Source organism: Phalacrocorax carbo, chromosome 1 (genome assembly GCF_963921805.1).
Source record: "Phalacrocorax carbo chromosome 1, bPhaCar2.1, whole genome shotgun sequence".
Taxonomy (NCBI): Eukaryota; Metazoa; Chordata; class Aves; order Suliformes; family Phalacrocoracidae; genus Phalacrocorax; species Phalacrocorax carbo.
The window spans coordinates 207,853,370-207,872,857 of NC_087513.1; positions in this window are offsets into that span (position 1 = coordinate 207,853,370).

Consider the following 19,488-nt stretch of genomic DNA (forward strand, 5'->3'; position numbering starts at 1 on the left):
GAAGGGAATTTTAGAACAATGTCAATGCAGTGCATTCAAAATCTTTGCTTAAGAAAGGCAAAAAATGGTGTTTAAAGGATACGGTCACCCAGTTTAAAAAAAAAAAGTGTTTTCAGAAGCCTTTCTTTGCTGTGCTTTTTATTGGTTTTGGGTGTGTTTGTCTTTTTGGTGTGGTTTTCTTTTTGGTGTTTTTTTTTTTTTTTTTTTTCCAGAGAGGTGCTTTTTCATCATAGTAATGGGAATGGTAAAAAAATTATTGGAATTGTTTTTCTGGCAATCAAAAGGTAGTTATAACAATATGATTCAGACAGCTGCATCATATTCAAATGTCATTTAGGCAACACTATTAAGTCAGTTTTTATAATAGCTCAAGGGGGTAGATTATCAGGGAGTAATTCAATCACTAAGAACAGGGCTCTTAACTCTTGTAAGAGCAAATCTCTAATATTGATCTCCAGAACAAGAAGCAAACAACAAAAGAGACAGAGCAATCATCATACCGCATGGAATATTTCCCAGGCTGCCTCATGGAACTTTGAAGGTACAACAAGAGTATTTATATTTGAAGGAATAGCTTATATTGAGTCATGTCTATAGCTGAAATCAATAGAAATTTTCTCCACATAGACCTTTAATGAATAGTGCATCTGGTCCATGTTGAATAGTGTTTTATATTTTAACACAAGTTTGGAAGTCAGGACATCTGAATTCTTGTTCTGCTTAGATTTCTGCCTGCTTGAATAGTACTCAATATATCATACATAATTTTCTGATCTGACCTGGGAGTCCAAGGGTGTGAGCACCTTTCAGAGTCCCACAATACATTCCATCTCCATTTATTGTGCTAACTTCAGGTGCTTGAGTGAATAATTCTCTTTACACTGAGGATGAGCATTGTCTTCCCATTGCACTACTAAAAGGGTTCAGGTTTTGTTACTTAAATACAGGCACTAGTGCCATTTGTGAGATTCTGAGATATCCCAGACAGCTGTATGAGAATGGTAGATGAGGCCTGAGGAAGATCATATCCTTCTGAGGCAACAGGTGGAGATGAGGCAAGATTCCTTGGAGTATGTCAAACATTAAACACTTAGGAAAGCTGAATCAAGTCCTGAAGAGCTGACTGAATGGGATTAGTATCTCCTAAATTTAGTTGCTGATCATTAATTATGTAGCCTGAATTAGTAGTCCAAATTCCTGAAGAAGAGAAAAATACCTTACACTATGATTCATTCCACCTCTTTTAGCTCTGGTACAAGACAAAATTAATCTCCTTCTGTAGTAGACTGTGTCTCTCTAGCCACAGTAGACTGTGGCTTTCTAGAAGAGCATTGACAATCAGCTTTGTTTTGGTATATGGACAACTGGGGCTGAACTCACTTGCCCACACATTTACTGACATTTGGGAAGCACAAGTGTATCATTCTTTGCCTCCAGCTATCCCTCCACTAGGTGGTGGGGTCACCATCCCTGGAGGTGTTCAAAAGACATGTTAGGCTTCAGGGTATGGTTTAAGAGGCATGGTAGTGTTGGGTTGATGGTTGGACTTGATGATCCTAGAGGTCTTTTCTGACCTTAATGATTCTATGATACTATGATTATATCAGTCTATTAGGGCACAGATGTCTTCCAGTTCCTGTGACATTTCTGCCAGACCCGTGCAGAAGTCTTTGATACCCTAGGACCCTTCATACATTACTAGATGACTATGCATGGACAACTATATCTGCTTCCGGGTGGTTGGGGAGATATATGCCACTTCTGCCTTCTGATTTAAAGGAATTACTATAAAAAGCCTCATTTTCAGAGGATTAGCACCAGATATCAAGGGGAGAACCAATACTCAGCAGATTTGAAAGTCATAGTATTTTGTTTAGGTTTAAGTGCTTAAATCTTTGCATATCTTGTGAAAAGTAAGAGGACTGTTTATAGTGATAAACCTGAAAATGAAAATGTGTACAATTTGTATAGGTTAACATTCCCAGAGGAAGCTTCCTCTGGAATTGCTTTCTATGCCAAGAAATACTTTAACAGGGTATTTTGTCACTCTAATTGTCATCACTATACTTAGCAGAAACTAATTAATTAATTGGGATAATTAAAGGTGCATTTGGGCTATAAATTAACCAATTCAAGAATGTAGGAGTGTTTTATTGATTCAGGGACTAAATTTTCTGCTGGACAACTGGAGTGAAGACAGCAGAGAGAACAAACAGTGGGAGAGGATGACAGCATTAACATCGCTTTTACAGGTTCAGTGAGATTTTTCTGTGAAAGCATCAGTGACAGTTATGACCTCTGTTTCAGAACTGCTCTTTGGATTTTTTACTTGTTTGTTTGTTTTCAGTTAAAAATACTACTAAACCTAGGCCTCCATTTGTTTTGCAACCCCATCTAGTTTTAGTTAAGCATTTTAGCAGAGTTGGTAATAAGCACAGCTGGGTGACATGCTAGTCTTTGGCTTCACAGATTAACTTTGCAGACTTTTTCTGTTGAACTTTGCTCTCCCTGCCCTGACTTGCTCTAACCATATCTTTTATGGTGAGCAGTAATAGCAATGGTACCCTGACAAACGATTAAAGGAGATGGCTTGAGACTTTACTGATGTCCCTGTCCACTCCATCTCTGTGCCAGGGATTTCTCTTTGAACACATGTTGGTGCTTTAGTCACTGTAGATAAACTCATCATTTTAGCTTGCATTCCTGAACTTCCAGTGAAAGACTGGAAGAAAGAAAATGTCACTTGTATCTTCAAGAAAAGCAAAAAGGATAATGCAGGGAACCACATGCTAGTCAGCGTCACCTAGATCCCTGGGAGGGTGATGGAGCAAATAACCCCAGAAATTATTTTGAATAGAATAGAACTATTTCAGTCAGAAGGGACCTACAAAGATCATCTAGTCCAACTCCCTTACCAATTCAGGGCTGACCAAAAGTTAAACCATATTGTTAACTGCATTGTCCAAATGCCTCAAACACTGACAGGCTTGGGGTGTTGACCACCTCTCTAGGAAGCCTGTTTCACTATTTGACCACCCTCTTGGTAAAGATGCTTCCTAATGCAAAGTATGAGCCTCTCTTGGCACAGCTTTGAACCATTCCCACGCATCCTATCACTGGATCCCAGGGAGAAGAGACATCAGCACCTCTCTCTGCTTTTCTGTTTCTTAGAAAGCTGTAGAGATTTCCAAAATCACGTAGGAAAAGAAGGCGACTGGGAGTAGTCAGCATGAAGGGGAAATAATTCCTAAGCAACCTGAAAGCCTTCTGTGATGAGATGACTAGCTGCATGAGTGAGGGGAGAGCAGCTGATATTCTTTATCTTTACTTCAGCAAGGCTTTCAACACTTTATTCCATAACATCATCATTGACAGACTGATGAAGAACAGACTAGATAAGCAGGCAGTGAGTTGGACTGAAAAGTGGCTGATCTGTTGGGCTTAAAGCATTATGATCAGTTGCAAAAAACCCACCTGGAGGCCAGTCACTAGTTGTGTACCCCAAGGCTAAATACTGGTGTCAATACTGTTTAATATCTGCATTAATGACCTAGATGATGGGACAGAGTGCCCTCTCAGCAGGCTTGCAAATGATGCAAAACTGGGAAGAGAGGGTGATACACCACATGGTTGCACTGCCTTTCAGAGGACCTGGACAGGCTGGAAATTTGGCTGAAAAGAACGTCATGAAATTCAACAGTGTGAGATGCCAAGTCTGGCACCTGTGGATTAATAACCTCAGGCACCAACAGGCTGGCACTGACCAACTGGAAAGCCACTTTACGACGGAGGACCTGGGCATTCTGGTGGACAAGTTGACAATGAGCCAGCAATGTGCCCTCATGGTTAAGAAGGTCCATAACATCCTGGGCTGCATTAAACAGAGTGTTGGCAGAATGTTGGGCAAGACAATAAATCATTCAGATTATCAGTATAGAACCTTCAGATTAACTTTGATCAAGCAGTGCCAGACATTGTAACGAATCACATGTATTTTGTGATTTCATCATTGCATGAATTTCCACCAGTCAACTGAGTTCTGAGGACAGTGTGCAGCTTTGAGGACAAAGGTGTTTATAAGAACTCAAGATAACCAGGTTCTCCTAGTAACATAACTTTTCCAGTGATATAAATTATTAATAGTAACAAATTTGGTTTTAATTATTGTACAGGAGAAAATTAAGGTCCTATTATGAGATGTAGTATTAGTAGCCATAAGACAAAATTAAGATCTAGGTACTGAATTGCATTTATATTTCAATAATTTTTTAAAATTTTATAATTAGCATTTTTTCCAACAGTTAATTTAAAGTGAACCTGCTAATGAGATCTGACTTACTATCCCAAATATTTTCCTCTGCCTCTTGTGTTAAATTTTGGTACATATGATTATGTAGTTTTCTTAAGTAACAAATGTTAAGCAAATATCACAGGACATTCTCAATCACTGACTTTTTATTCAGGAATTTTCCCATCAAAAATCTTAAACTTAACCTGTGAAGGAACAGAAATATAACATGCAGCCTATAAATCAGTTTTAATTCTTAATGCTCAACAACAAAATGAATAATTACTAAATTATCTACAAATCAGAAATTACCACAGAAATGATGCTGAAAATAAAGAGAAAATTTGGATTTTTTTAAGATAAATTCTAAGTTGGAAGACAGAAGAGCAGATGTATCCTCTTTTTGTCTTTTCTACTGTCTGCAATCTTGACATATCAGTCATCTCCCAGAGCATAAATGGAAATTTGTTCTTTCTCTGCCTCCTCTCTGCATTGCTATTAAACAGGTGGCAGCTGAGCTTAATTTACAGTGTCAGCATCATATCTGACCTGGTCTTATAATTTGTCTTAAGTAATCACATAGGAAAAAATAGGCATTTATAGGATATGATTCATCTCACCTTAAAGCAGATACCTAACAGAAGTCAGAGGACTTTTATTCTAAAAGTGCATCTTTCTCTCAGTTGACCACTCAAATATGGATGTCAACATTGTTGATATCTAAAAGCAGGTGAGATGAATCCCAGATCTTAGAACTTGATTAATTTTTCCAACCAAGGTGTCAAATGGCATTTGAAATGCTGTAGGTTCCCCTGCAACTTCAACTTTCTCCTCTCAAGCATTGCAGTGTCCTATGTCATATTTGATATTATCTTGTGGATGCACTGGATGTGTCTGTAAATTAAAAAGGACTATAGAAACCTATATTTATGCTATTGAATGGAATTCTAGGAGTCCAGCTGTCCACACAAGGGTATTTCTGCTCATGGACAGTTTCTAAAGTCAGGCACCTTTCAGACAGACTTTTAAAACTGTGTGACTTTGTAGGTTTAAAGTTATTAGGGGCCTCCAGAATTAGGCACCTTGTAACCGTCTTTCTGTAACCCTGAGTAAACTGCCCCCCATCCCTAGCAGTTTAACTGTCTGTCTATCATCAGGGATCTAAGATCCAGCTCTGATATGGTACAGCTGCATGACCTTTACTCAGATGGCAGGTGAAGTCTGTAGAGACACTGGAAATGTAAAATCATGGACAGAGCTAGGACTGGTGATGCCAGTTTGGAATTGGCTTAAAGGTTCAAGGTGGAAAACATCAACATGGAAATGTCTGACAGGGAAAAAAAAAAGAAGGAAACAAAAGCCAAGCTTTCCCAGCCCCACCAGGAATACTAATCAGACTAGCTGGTCTAACTGGGAACTAGTCAGGAAGCACTGGGTTATTAGGTTGAGCCATGGTGTCATCAGTGTTGATGGGACTGAGGGACTGGTGGCATATGATAGCTCCCTTCCAAGGAGCCGCAGAGGACAGCCCTTCCCTCCTGTCTGATAGTTGCCAGGTCAATTGTTTTGTGGGGGTTTTTTTGTCTTTTAGGTAATAAATAATTGTTTTGTATTTTTGGTCTGTGTATAATCTGCCATCAGAGTATCTTTTTGCCCACCTAAAGATACCTGAAAAAAATAAAGAAGAGGGACTGCTGTAGTATTTGACTTTCTGAAAACTTTCATTTCTACTGGAATCTGCCTCAGATGTCAAGGATATGATCCAGTTTGAAATAGGGTGTAACATACCAAACTGCTTAAATGAAAGAGTCACTATGTGAGACTTCTATATTCCTGCGATAGTCAGTGGAGAACTAAGGCTCAGATCACTTACCCACAATTAGGTGTCTTGATCCCTTTGAAAACTCACTGTAAATTATTAGTTTAATGATAGAACTTTTGATATATCTAGCACTAAGTTTTTTCCGAAATAGAATGGATATTAAATTTAAGGTAAACCTTTTTGCTCACGTAAGTGTTAAAGTGTGACTACTTCGATATCTTGATAAGTAGTATTTGCAGGGATCTCAGGACAGCGGGTGGTAGATTGAACCAGTAGTTGTTTCTATCAATAAATATTATTGCATGGGTAGGGAAAGAGCAAGGCAGCAACCTTTACATGAAATAAATTCTTCCTTTTTTTTTTTTTTTGATCTTTTTTTTTTCCCCCTGTTGAACACAGCTTTGAGATTGGAAAAAAATAACCCAATAAACTGGAAGGGGAGAATAATCTCCCTTTCAAAATCATAGATGTCGAGCTGCATTTTTTTTTCAGTACATCCAAATAGGCTGCAGTCTGATGTTTAAGGAAAGTTGTTTCAAAGAAAAGCACCTGTGCAAATTATACACTGAATTGGTAAAGACAGCTGTGATACTGCTAATTTTCAGGGTGTGACTCTGCTGCAAAAACAGAGGTGTGAGTCCCCATATAAACTTCAGGAGGCTCCATAAATAGCACTCCCAGCATGAAGGTGCTGTTGACAGAACAGGAGTTGGAATGACAGCCATGCAAAGTGCACTGTGGATCCTCTAGAGGCTTCACACAAAACTGAAACCGTATGTTTGCTGCTGAGGTGACTGGGAAAAGTGGCTGGCTTCAAGCTGCATGGATGTGTTTGATAAACTGATTAAACTGTGAGGATCTGGGGGCTTGGGGGAGACTTCTAAATGAGCTAAATGCTCTGAAAATGAAGGATGTTTGCATCTCTGCCCAGGACTCTGCTGTCACAGAGTCCTGTAGGTTTGCAGCTGCTTTTACAGGTGCTGAATACAGTTCCCCATGATAGATTAATTTGCATCCTTGGAAATAAAATCTTAGGAGTACTTCAACATTGTTTCTTAAACATTTCAGCAGCTGATAGAAAGTACAAGTTTCTTCTGACTTGTAATGTTTTAATTGTCATCTCCACTGAGGAAAGCAATCTACTGCTTTTGGGAATCTCTCCCAAAAAAGAGGTCTTAGTATGACTTGACAGTGTGATACCTTTCTAATCTGATGTTTTAAACATGGGATATGTTTTGTGAGTCACAGGCCATTGAAAAGCAGGATGCCTTTTGCACTTAGTCTTGACAAATCAACATCAACTGCGAAGTAGAGATTACATACCTTAAGTGAGGGTATTCTAGAGGGTTTTTTTAGCTGAGGTCTATTTTAGATAATATTTTAGACAAGCAGCTGTCAGTCTGGAAAATTGCTCATCTGTACTGCTTCATTGAGACTAGATGGTTGGTGGAGTACAACCCAAAAGCAATACTGATATGTAGCAGGGGTAAAATATATGCTACGAACGGGATTGAGGTAAATTACAGTGGATAATGGGAGATTATCTGAAAGGGCAAGGATTAGCAGACATGCCAGTGATGAATGGAATTAAAATGCTTGTAAACTAATTTACATAGCGCAGCTGATGAAGAGAACACCTGTTCAAAGTGGCTGTAAGACACTAATAGAAGTTCTAGGTACACAACTTTTGTCTGGTGAATTTTCTGTATACTCTGAACAAGTGCCTATAAGATATGAAGTAAATTGTGAGTGTCCTGGGCATACATAAGAATGTTTACTTTGATTATGAAAGGTAAAAAAATAATTAATATTTCTTTTAGTGTTAATGAATCTTTCCACTCAGTGCCATAAAAAAGATTAATAATGGGACACAGACCTAGTGTGAGACTTTAGATAATATTGATATTATTTAGTTCCTGTCAGAAAAAAAAAACAACAGTAGGAGCCAAATTTAGACTCTTCCACAGGAAATTTTAAAGAAGCCTTTATATTATTCAGTAAGGCTACTTCTTCATAACCAAACCCAATGGTGTTCCCTAATACACCTAATACATGTGGATGTGTACCTACCAGAATGGTGATACAATAATTCCTTTCTCTGTTTCTTTTCTCCTCTTCGGTGTTTGGTTTCTATTAAAGGAAAATTCAGGGAAGGAGGTCAGGTCTGGTAGGAAAATTATGCTGCAACGGAACTAGAAATTCAGAACATGCCCTGGCAGATGAATCTCGACATGGTCTGAACTGCCCTCTGGAAGAGCTTCTCTCTCTCACAGAATCACAGAATGGTAGGGGTTGGAAGGGACCTCTGGACATCATCTTGTCCAACCCCCCTGCTTGAGCAGGCACACCCAGAGCAGGGAGCACAGGAACATGTCCAGGTGGGGTTTGAATGTCTCCAGGGAAGGAGACCCACAACCTCCCTGGGCAGCCTGTGCCCCTGCTCTGGCACCCGCACAGCAAAGGAGTTTATTCTCATGTTTAGCTGGAACTTTGTGTGTTCCAACTTGTGCCCATTGCCCCTTGTCCTGTCATGGGGCACTACAGAAAAGAGCCTAGTCCCATCATCTTGACACCCACCCTTTAGATATTTATAGGTATTGATGAGATCCCCCCTCAGTCTTCTCTTGTCCAGGCTGAACAAACCCAGGTCACTCAGCCTTTCCTCCTAAGGGAGATGCTCCAGTCCCCTCATCATCTTGGTAGCTCTCTGCTGGACTTGCTCAAGCAGTTCCACATCCTTCTTAAACTGAGGAGCCTAGAACTGCATGCAGCACTCCAAATGTGGTCTCGCTAGGGCAGAGTAGAGGGGGAGGATAACCTCCCTCACCCTGCTGGCCACATTCCTTTTAATGCACCCCAGGATATTGTTGGCCTTCTTGGCCACAAGGGCCCAGTGCTGGCTCAGGATCACCTTGCTGCCCACCAGCACTCCCAGGCCCTTCCCAACAGAGTCGCTTTCCAGTAGTTCAGCCCCCAGCCTGTACTGGTGAGTGGGGTTGTTCCTCCCCAGGGGCAGGACCTTTCACTTGCTCTTGTTGAGTTTCTTGAGGTTCCCCCCGGCCCAGCTCTCCAGCCTGTCCAGGTCTCGTTGGATGGCAGCACAGCCTTCTGTTGTATCAGATCAGCAAATTTGCTGAGGTTACACTCTGTGGCATCATCCAGGTTGTTGATGAATATGTTGAACAGGACTGGACCCAGTCTCTGTTTACTAGAGAGAAAGCCTAGCTTCCCAGCTTAACTGTGAGAAGGTGGATGCCCAAAGTTAGGCAAGTTACAAACACACAGTTTTGCTTTGAGAGCTGTACAGTCCCAAGGAAGGTGATGGAGGTACAGTGGTGTAAGGAAAGGAGAGGAGACCTAAATATTACACCTGAAAGAACGCATGAGGTTTTTTGGAGCACAGGTTGGCTACACTATCCTGTTAACAAAAAGCCACGGTGTAAATATATATTAAAAAAAAAACAAAAAAGGGGGCAATTCAAAGCAAATATGCCCCACAAGTTGGAAAAATAAAACACAAAAATAAACACAAAAATTTTGTAACATCATGTTTCAGCTTATATTTCTAAGAGTAAAAATACACTTTCTTGGTGATATTTTTTCTCAGCTTCCTATGATTTTGATTCCTATACTGGTATGGTCAAAGCCATATTGGTGGAGCTTATATGGCCAAGTGGAATATTGGCACACTGCTTGACAGCCTTGCTAACAAATGCTGTTATTCTACATTATCAGGACAAAATATGTCAGTAGGTGTTATGTTGATTGCAGATGGCTTTTCTAAACAAATATATGGAGTTTACAAGCAGTTCTCCAGCCTTCTATAACTGATTTATTTAAAGATGTTTCTCTCTCTTAAAATTTTAGCAGGAGTTTTCATCACATTGCCTTTGCCCATAGGATTCCAGGCACTGCTTTGAAGACTTGGGGGAAGTATTCTCATCTCACCTGACCATGTTCCAGTACAGAGCTTGAGAGGTCTTGAAAACAGATTTTTGTGTGCAAATTTTTTTTGAAATTTTTGCATTTTCTGTAACCCTGAGTTTGATATTTCCTACATCTAAAGGTCAGAAGGGACTATTGTAATATTTGGTCTGATCTTGCAGCTTTTTGCCAGCTTCAACCTATTTATTAAACTAGTTAGTTAGACTTTCTCTAACTTCTCTTGTTAAGATCCTAACTCTCCAGTAAAGTCTCAAGAGCATTTAGGCAATCACATTAACCAATGTTAGCACCAGCCATTTGCTGCCAGAGGTAGCAAGCGTACTTTCACATCTGTGAATGCGTTTTTGATAAACTTAAGGAGCCATCTATGATTCTTAAAGCTCTCCACTGAAATTCAGGATAGATGTGTTCTACAGAGAAAAAATGTAGATGAATGGAATTTTTCAACCTCACAGAATCATTTACTGTCCTTTTTGAATCTTCTATCTTCATGCTGACTCTGTGTCACTCAGTCAGCTGTTCGCATTGAAAAACCAGTGAGTTGTTGCCTAGGTCTTTGAATATCCCTAAGTAAAAACAGTACTATGAGGTTTAGACATGATGAAATTAGTGTACCTTTTAAAAGTCACAAAAAAGGTGAATCATTTAAAACTGTGCTAATCCTTTTTATGACACTCCTCTTGGTCTAGGAAAATGCAAGATAATTCAACTTTCCGTGAAAGAGCACCATGTTGCATTTATCGTGGCTGAAGAGCTTGCACGGTGGCAGCCAGTGCAGCTGAGAAGAATCAAGGCAACTTCTTAAGAAGCTGTAAGATAGCGCACAGTTTGCAGAGGAGATGTAAATGGATAAGAATGGGTCAGTGCAGTTTGGGATTACTCTAGAAATCTCTGAGATAAATTACTTCTGAGAGGGGAATATCTTGAAAGGTGCATGAGATAATGATTAAGGAACCAAGGTAGCATGTTTTTCCCTTAATGCCGCTAAGTGAGCATTACAGCCTTCTCCTTTGTCTGCATGATTGCAGGCCATTCAAGTCTACTCACCTCTATAGATATGAACACTCTAAGATCTCTTTGTCTTCAAACTCTTATTTGTCTTCTCCTTCCTGAGTAGTTTTGATAAACCTGTTTTGTGAAAATCGAGAGGCTGCTTTTTAACCTGTTGCCTGCACTTGTGTTCAGCACTGAGGGAAGGGCTGTAACCTTGCTACCCGCAGCTGTGCTAACATACCCTTGATCAGTCATCTTCTCACTGGATCAGCTCAAAGCTCCCGACACATCTTAGCTTTCAATTAAATTAAAATGTGAGGAAAAAGTTCCCCTTTATGCATGTGCTCTGAGAGGAACAGTATCTTGCAAGTGAAGCGCACACAGTGATCCTGTCTATTTACAAGTCTGGGAATTAGATGAAAATAGAAAAAGGAAACTTTGTTCTGATCAGAACGACAGTTTGATATGAAACAAAAAGGGTGGCTTTCTAAAACATTTCAAACTATGGTTTTTTCTGAAGATGTGTTTGTAATAGAAATTCCCAGTCTACTTCCAGGGCTTTGTACAAGCTAAGTAAGAAAAATGGAATTAGTTTTAGGACCTAAATCAGAATTTCAGATCCAGAGAGTAATGAAAGTTGAACGTGTTTTGCAGTTTTCTGTGTAAAATAAAATAAAATAAAATAAAAAGGCATGGAGATCAACATATCCCCTTTAAAGACATGATTCTGCTACGCACTTAGTCACACAGTCACATTCCTCCAAAGGGAGGACTGGTTTTCTTTCTCTGACAGTCACCAATGGGCATAAAAGTCAGGCTTGAATGAGTCACACAAAAGTCTCATACTTTTTCTCTTGTCCTTCACACACTGAATTCTCAGTGTCTGGCAGGGCATTCGCAGGTGCATGCAGTGGCTCCTTAGGCTGGATTCATAATTGGGAGGATTTTTTTGTACCCCATAAGCCCAGCAGTGATGATACGGGTTGATAATGCACCTTGAGAAATAAACATTCCCTGACTACTCTTCCTGCATCTCATTCATAACAAAGCTACTGAATATCATGCCTGATTTGTTGATTGCCCAGTGTTTTCTTATCAATGGTACAGCTCAGATAAGCTTCGCATAAACAACAGCACATTTTTGGTGATTAAAACCAGTCTGGGGTCTCACAGATTATATATTTCAGTTTAATTACATTTTCTAATGCTGAATATGACTCCTATCTCTAAACAAATGAAAAACTGATGTGATGCCATGTTCTGCTGCATGGTAGAATGCAGTTTGACACAGACAGCCATAAAATCTTAATTCAGCAGCTGCAATTGATTAGCATCAGTACTACCTCTTACTCATCATTCAATTGCCAAGACTAGGGTGGAAAGCTGGAAGTTGTCACCTAAAGCAGGAAGAGATAACAAACGGACAGACTGTGTTTTGAATAGATAAACAATTGGCCCAGATATTTCTTTCTTTTTCACAGAGGAATGAATGAAAAACAAGACCAACAGTGAAAGTTACGTGGGACTTACTTACATCACTGCAGGCAGGAGTAGAGAATCACCCTGGTGCCGAGTCTGCAGTCCTGACAATGCTCAAGCGTGCCTACTGAAAGCTATTGCTATCTGACATATGTTGCTATAAGTGCTAATTAAATCTCAGGGCTGTGTTCTATTATTAAAACAAGAGTCCTTAGTAGCTACTAAACATAGCTGCCTCCCTGCAGGAGCAAAACTATCAGCTGCCTGGGTTTCCCTGATACGTCTTCCTCTTCTGTCCTTGGAGCATCATCTAAGCAGATTTTTGAACAAGTGCAGCCTGTGTCTGGGGTTTGGGAATTTCCAGCAGAAGCTTTGCAAGGGGCAGGCTTGGCAGGCTGCAGCAATGAGAGGGCAGTGGTGAGCGCGAGCAGGCAAGGGGAGAAGGGAGGAGGAGGAGATGTGCATGCAGTGCTAGATCTGAAGTGCTGGCAGCTGCTGTGCTTGGCCTGGGTCCACAGAGCTGCAGATGTGAGCAAGGCTAAGGCTGGAGGGGAGCAGAGATTTAGGCAGAGTGGGTGGGGGTTTGGTATAGGAAGGGATTTAGGTCAGGGTGGTGGGAGCAGGGGGGTGGAAGGGTGTTATGTTACTGAGGGGGTTGTAGGGGTTATGTTACTGAGGACTGGACAGGGGAGGTACTGGTGTTAGCAGTGGAGGTCTTGGGATGAATGAGGATAGGGTACTGGGTCTCTGGGTTGGATTTGAAAGTGTGGGAAGCTCTGGGGCAGAAAGCCTGGGATCTGGGCATTTTGGGACAAGAGAGATTTGATGTGCGGCTGTGGGTAGGAGTGATGCTCCATAGGTGAACAAGAGCGGGACGTGGCGGTGTTTGCCTGGACATAGTGATTTTGATTTGGATATGGTTCATTAGTTCCTTTTCAGGAGACAACACTGGACAACAATGCACTCCTATCCCTTACTTCTTTCAGATCTTCTTCTCTGTATTTCACTTATTTGTAAATGTGGTTGCATTAATCAGAATGCACCGTAAGATCTGACTGTTTTTCTCTCCAAGAGAGAAGGCTTCACTGTGTATCGGGCAAATGGGAGAGACTACAGACAATGAAATGCACCCCCAACCTCTCTTCAGTGACTAGCATTCATATTACCAGCCTTTAACCATGCTCATAGTCCTAGTGCAAGGACTGCAACACCAGTGCGAAGCAGACATCTTTTGCACAACTGCATAAGGGTACATATAACCCATCCTAAATGAGCATGATGCATGCATAGCAACTTCCATGCTCCGCTACTCATCATGTTGTTTATCCCCACTGAATACAGAGGGATTCTTTAGCACCTAAGTTTGTGTCCTAGATTCTTACATTTAGATGGGATCAGTGCTCCTGATGTCTCCCTCTTTCTGTGTATAATTCTCAGCAGACTATTTTGGGAGCATCCGGAGTTGGCTAAATGTTGTCCTCATCTACAGCATCTTTTGCACAAAAAGTCAAATTCTATCCATGTGCTTGCTCAAAGCTGGTGGACCTAATGCTCACAATTAGTGTTGGAAACTTGAAACCCAACTTCTCTGTTAGTAGAGCGGGAAAAAACTTTCCTGTACTTTAAAGACAGCTGATAAAAATGTCTAAGTATACTAAATATTAACTTTGTGAAGAAATCTGTGCCTCCTAGGACAATGTCCCTGCGCTGTCCTCTGCCAGAAAAGTACCTTACTCTGCTTGCATTGCCCTGAAGTGGAGGAGATAAGGAAGATTTCTTTTTTTTTCCTGGCTCATTTATACATTGCAGCTAACAGGGTGCCATTTGCTGTAACACTTAAAAGATTAAAGATTACTTCTTTTTTCTTTTTTTTTTTTTTTTTTGCTAGTGGATCAGCTAAACAATTCAGGAGGAAATATAATGTAAATATACACACAGTTTAAAAAGGAAGAAACTCAGTAAAACAAATGCTGTAGAAGATGGAGTTTGGTACACAAGCAGCTGTGGATGGATACAGAAACACAGAACAATTCCCATTCTTTACGTACAAATTCTGCTTTCCAATTTTAATAAAAAACTAAAACCTTTCATGATGAGTCCCACATAGCCAAAAAAGACGATATAATCCTGGAATGGTAGGAGTCAGCATGAGGTCACAGGCGGAATGTTGAAGGGGTCTGTGTGTGAGCCAGCTCACTGTTATCCCAGGCAGCCATACTGAGAATTTCATTTACAAGCTAATTGTAACCTACCTCAAAAGCATGTCGGTTTTTTAGCTCCTCTGACAAAAAATATCTTCTAGTTCTCAACCTGAACGTATTGCTGGCTAGTTCATGCCCATTTGCCTTGTGCCAAACTCACAACGAATTTATTAAGTGATTTTAACCTCCTGCTTCTCTTTTTCCTGCTGCAGTATTCCTGGCCATTTAAAAATCAATACTTACTTTCCCTCCTCCCCATCCCAGTTATGAGAATGCTACATAAATTGCAATATGAATTGAGATTAATTTTTTTCAGATATATTACAGCATTTTGTCCTTCCTTTCTTCTAGTTTCTTTCTCATCTGAGTTAGAGATATGTTCAGGGTATGTTTTCAAGCTTTTCTTAGAAACTTAGAAGAAAGAGGAAGACAGTGGGATTCCGTGAATTCATGTGACTCCTGATGGATTCTTCTTGTCATTGATCATTAAAGAAATATGATGTCTGGTTATCTGCACAAACTTCATAGGACTAATAATGTTAGAATGATTTGATCTGAGGGACACAATAGGCAAATCTGGAGAAGGCTGGAGGAAGTTACTGTAGCAGATGCATTTTTGCACTCATGCTTGGTCTTCAAAAATTGGTTGTTTTCAGTAAGAACTTGAGTGTTCTCATGTAGCAGCAAAGCACTTTAATGGCAGGCTAGACATAGACAAGATGAAACTTCTAGTTCTGTAGAGATAAGGGTTTTTTTCTTCTCTTTCTTTTGTAATTTAAGTTTCACTCAAGTATTGTGACCCTGTGTCCAATAGCATTCTCAAAAATAAAAAGAAACTGAAAGGTAAACCTACTGATATTTGTCAGGTCTACACATATGTCTCAGTGTCTGGTTTTGGTATTTTATAATCAGGTCGTCTTTCCCATGACTTCAACAATAGTTTCTTTGAAATCTTGCCTTGAATCCACTAAAAGTTCCTCAAATCTGAGGCACTTCGTACTCAGTATTTCTGGCTCATTGCACTCACATTTTTTGATGACACTTTCTTTGGTAGGAAATTTCAGACCAGCTGAATAAGAATATATTTTGTTGTTGTTGTTGTTGTTGTTGTTATTTCCATTATTGTTGTTATTATTATTATTTTTTTTTTCATATTTATGAAGCAGCCAGTAAGACTGTGATACCTCCTTAAAGTCAAAGAGCTTGACAGGAAGACAAATGCTGGAGACAGGATGAAAGAATTGTGATGGGTGCCCTGTGTACCATAATTTTCTCATTATCCCAAATTTCTGCAAACATAAAACAGTCCTCTTAAGAAAATTACATGGCAAAAATGAGGAAAAAACCCCAATGTTCTTTCTGTCCCCAGCTCTGCACAAAAATTGAGAAGGATTAGAGTGAAGAAAAAAAGCAACTTACTTTCTATCTTTATATTGTGATCAAATATACATATGCATGTACTAACATATGGAGAAATCCTGATTTCCTGTCTGTTATCCTTCTTAGGCTTGAAGATTTATCCTCAAAAAATGTTTAAGCTACAGCAAGGGTAAAATAATCACCGCATGAGCAGAGGAGCCCATGGGAAGAAAGACTGAAACAATAGCCTGCATGTAACAGGCTTTGAGCAACTACACACAAAACCAGTTCACTGCTCTGGAGAAAACTCACGCTGGACTGGAATCAAGCGTAAAAAGACGAGGTTGCAGCCAGTTCACCTTGGTTTGACATGTTGTACCATCTGACAAAAATATTTTTTCTCCTCTCCTCAACATATTTAGAGGGTTTCTATAGTATCCATTTTATTGCCTCCGTGGTGTTAATTAATGACAGGCCAAGGTTTGTGGCTGTACTATGTTTTTAGGCCCTCAGGGCCAGCCACAAATGTGCAGTAAGTATGATGTCAGACACTTTGTTCTAAACGAGCATTTATTATGTGGTCACGTGGACATGTGCACGTGGGGTACTGTTCAGTCTCCTTGAGTTGTACTGTACAAGTCTTCCACAGAAGGATGGGACGGCTAAGGGCTGCCAGGGTTTTTTTGTTGTCTTTCATTGTAGCACAGATTTTAAGCATCCAGGGTTATTTCTAGACAGAAGTTGCCACTCTTAAAATGCACATTGCACAAACCGATAAAAGTAAGAGTTTCAATCCCGCCATCAAATTTCTATGTCTCTTTAATACGTTGAAGGCATGCTGTGGCCAACAAGATTACAGAGAAGAGCAAGAGGACCTCTCAGTAAACACCCCTGCAGGATAATAAGGTGACAGGGAAAAAAATTTTATTTTTACTTTATCTTTATACTGTGTCTCTTTCCGTGCAAGTATCTGCTTTAATAAAAATGTATGAGAGATGTAGCTTTATGCTTCAGGGCATTAGACTTCCATAGATTGCCTCAGGCTTGAGGGAGTCTTTCTGTGTTAGGCACATATCTCACCAATTGCCCTTTATGGGATTCTTCCTGCAGATACTTTTAAAAGATTCTGGTCACCAGGGGAGACAAAATAGAGGCCTAAACGTGCCATCTATTTTGCCCAAACCAGTAATTTTGATCTTCAGTGCCTGTCAGTTCTTTTTGCCATTTATGAATATGTCGTGTCTGTAAGGAGCAATGGTACAATATTTGTCTTTAGCTCTACATCTCTACATCGATATCGCTCTATCTTTGGTGATTTTATTTAGCCTTTAGCATGTGCAACCTAACAGGCAACTATTTCACTCCATTCTATAAAATGGAAGTGTTGGAATGGTAATTTTGGTAGAGCCAGGTTAAAGTCAAGCAACCATCTGTACCTCTGGCATATGTGATTTATGGCTTACTGCAGTATTAGCATGAGGCACTCTGTTTCATTTACCCAGTAGATGAGTTTTGATTTTATTTTTTTTTTTAGAGCTTGACAGCTCCTTCATTTAGGCAAAACTTCACTTGTTTTTCTTGGAAATGTAACTTTTTTGTTCAGTCAAAGTCTATCCTTCCTTGTCAGTGTATTGCAATTTATGTTAACTAAAAAAATGAATAATAAAAACTTGACATTTTTCTCCAAAGCACAGCAGCATTAAAGGTCACATTTTCAAAAGGACCTGTAAAACTCTCCTAAAAAATTATGCTTGAGTATTTAAGTGCACAAACTCTTTTTTTGCAGAGTGCAGAGAAAGAAGAATGAATGCAATTCTGGTAGTGTGTTTCAAAATTTGGCAATGAAGCTGAATTAATGGAATTAGGATAATTTTTCAAAAACACATATATCATGTAGGAGCCTAGATATTGGTCTTCAGGTTTTAGGTGGAAAAACCCTGAAGTATTGTAGGGGAATAGACAAAGTATTTACAGACATAAAGCCTTTACCATGGGAAATATAGAAAGTGGCAGTAGAATTTTCATTGTTAATAACAAATGCTATTGTTATTCCTTATTTTTATTAAAATAATGTACTGGGACTTCTACAAGACAGGAATTTTGTTTTACTAGGTATTATTTAATCACTTTGTCAGTCCATCATGAAAAGCTCTCTAGACTAAGAGATGAAATAAAATGTGGGAGGGGAAACAGAGGGTTAGAGAGGTGAAATGAGAGCCTGAGGATCACACAGATGGTCAGGCACAGTACTTTCCTTTGAAGTTTCCATCAGATCTTTCTTACTGTACAGATGATGCTCTCTCTTTCTTCAGATATCCCGTATCCACTGAGTGAACAGAACCCCATTGATCAGCCTGCTATTGAAAAAATAGACAGAGGAGAGCTGTATTTGCAATTAGCCAGCCAAATGCTGCTTGAGTAATCTTTACATTTATTTTTAGAGTAATAAAAAAATCACACACTCTGAAACCTTTGTTGACAAAAACTCTCAAAAACTGGTATTTTGGCAGCGGGGTTATGGCCATTTATATGCTGTGCTTACAGACAGGCTCAGTTTGCTAAAGATGACTATTGTGAGACACATGGCAACAAAATGAATCTATATTTCCAGAACATAGCCCCAGGTTTTACTCTAAAGGGCTTGTCTGTTGGGGCAATGAAGGGTATTGCTTTGCACTGATTTTGCCCAAAGGCTATGAGGACTTATGTTACACAACTTGCATGCCAGGTGGGTGGGCTCACAGTGGTTTTTTACCCTCTTATTTGTCTCATTGGCATTGTGAGATTTTTCTGTGATGCAGGATGAGATATATTGGAAAGGCTATGGAAGGAGGTGCTGTTATGAAGCCTGGTGTCAACCTAGAATTCTTTCCAATTATTCTTTAACATCACTTTCTAGCTGTGCTGTTAATTTATACTAATTAATCTGCCTGGTTTTTGCTTGTTTTTGCCTAGCCACTGTTGAGGAACCATAAGGATTGGAATGCCTTGGTAGAAAACATTGTATTTCACTGGCAAGTAAAACTTAAAGGTGGAAATGCAGAATCTAGATGGGAAATGCCACATGGGAAAGAAATGGTGCTCACACAGCTAGTGGATCAAATAGAAAGCATCTCTGAGATTGGTAAGGCTGTAGCTACTCAAAACTGTGGTGTGAAATGGGAAGTGGGCTGGGGAAAAGGTATTCTGGGAGAAATTTTCAATATAATGAAAAATACTTAATCATATTTTTCATTATATTGAAAATTTCTCCCAACTGTCTTTTCATATGGCCATGTGACCACTCCAAGATTCTCCTTGGCCATTTCTTGGCCAGCTTGCTGGCTATGACAAAGACGATCTCTACCAGTTCTCAGGGTAGACCTAAACTCTAATGTCCTTCTCTTTCTCAGCCTTGAGAA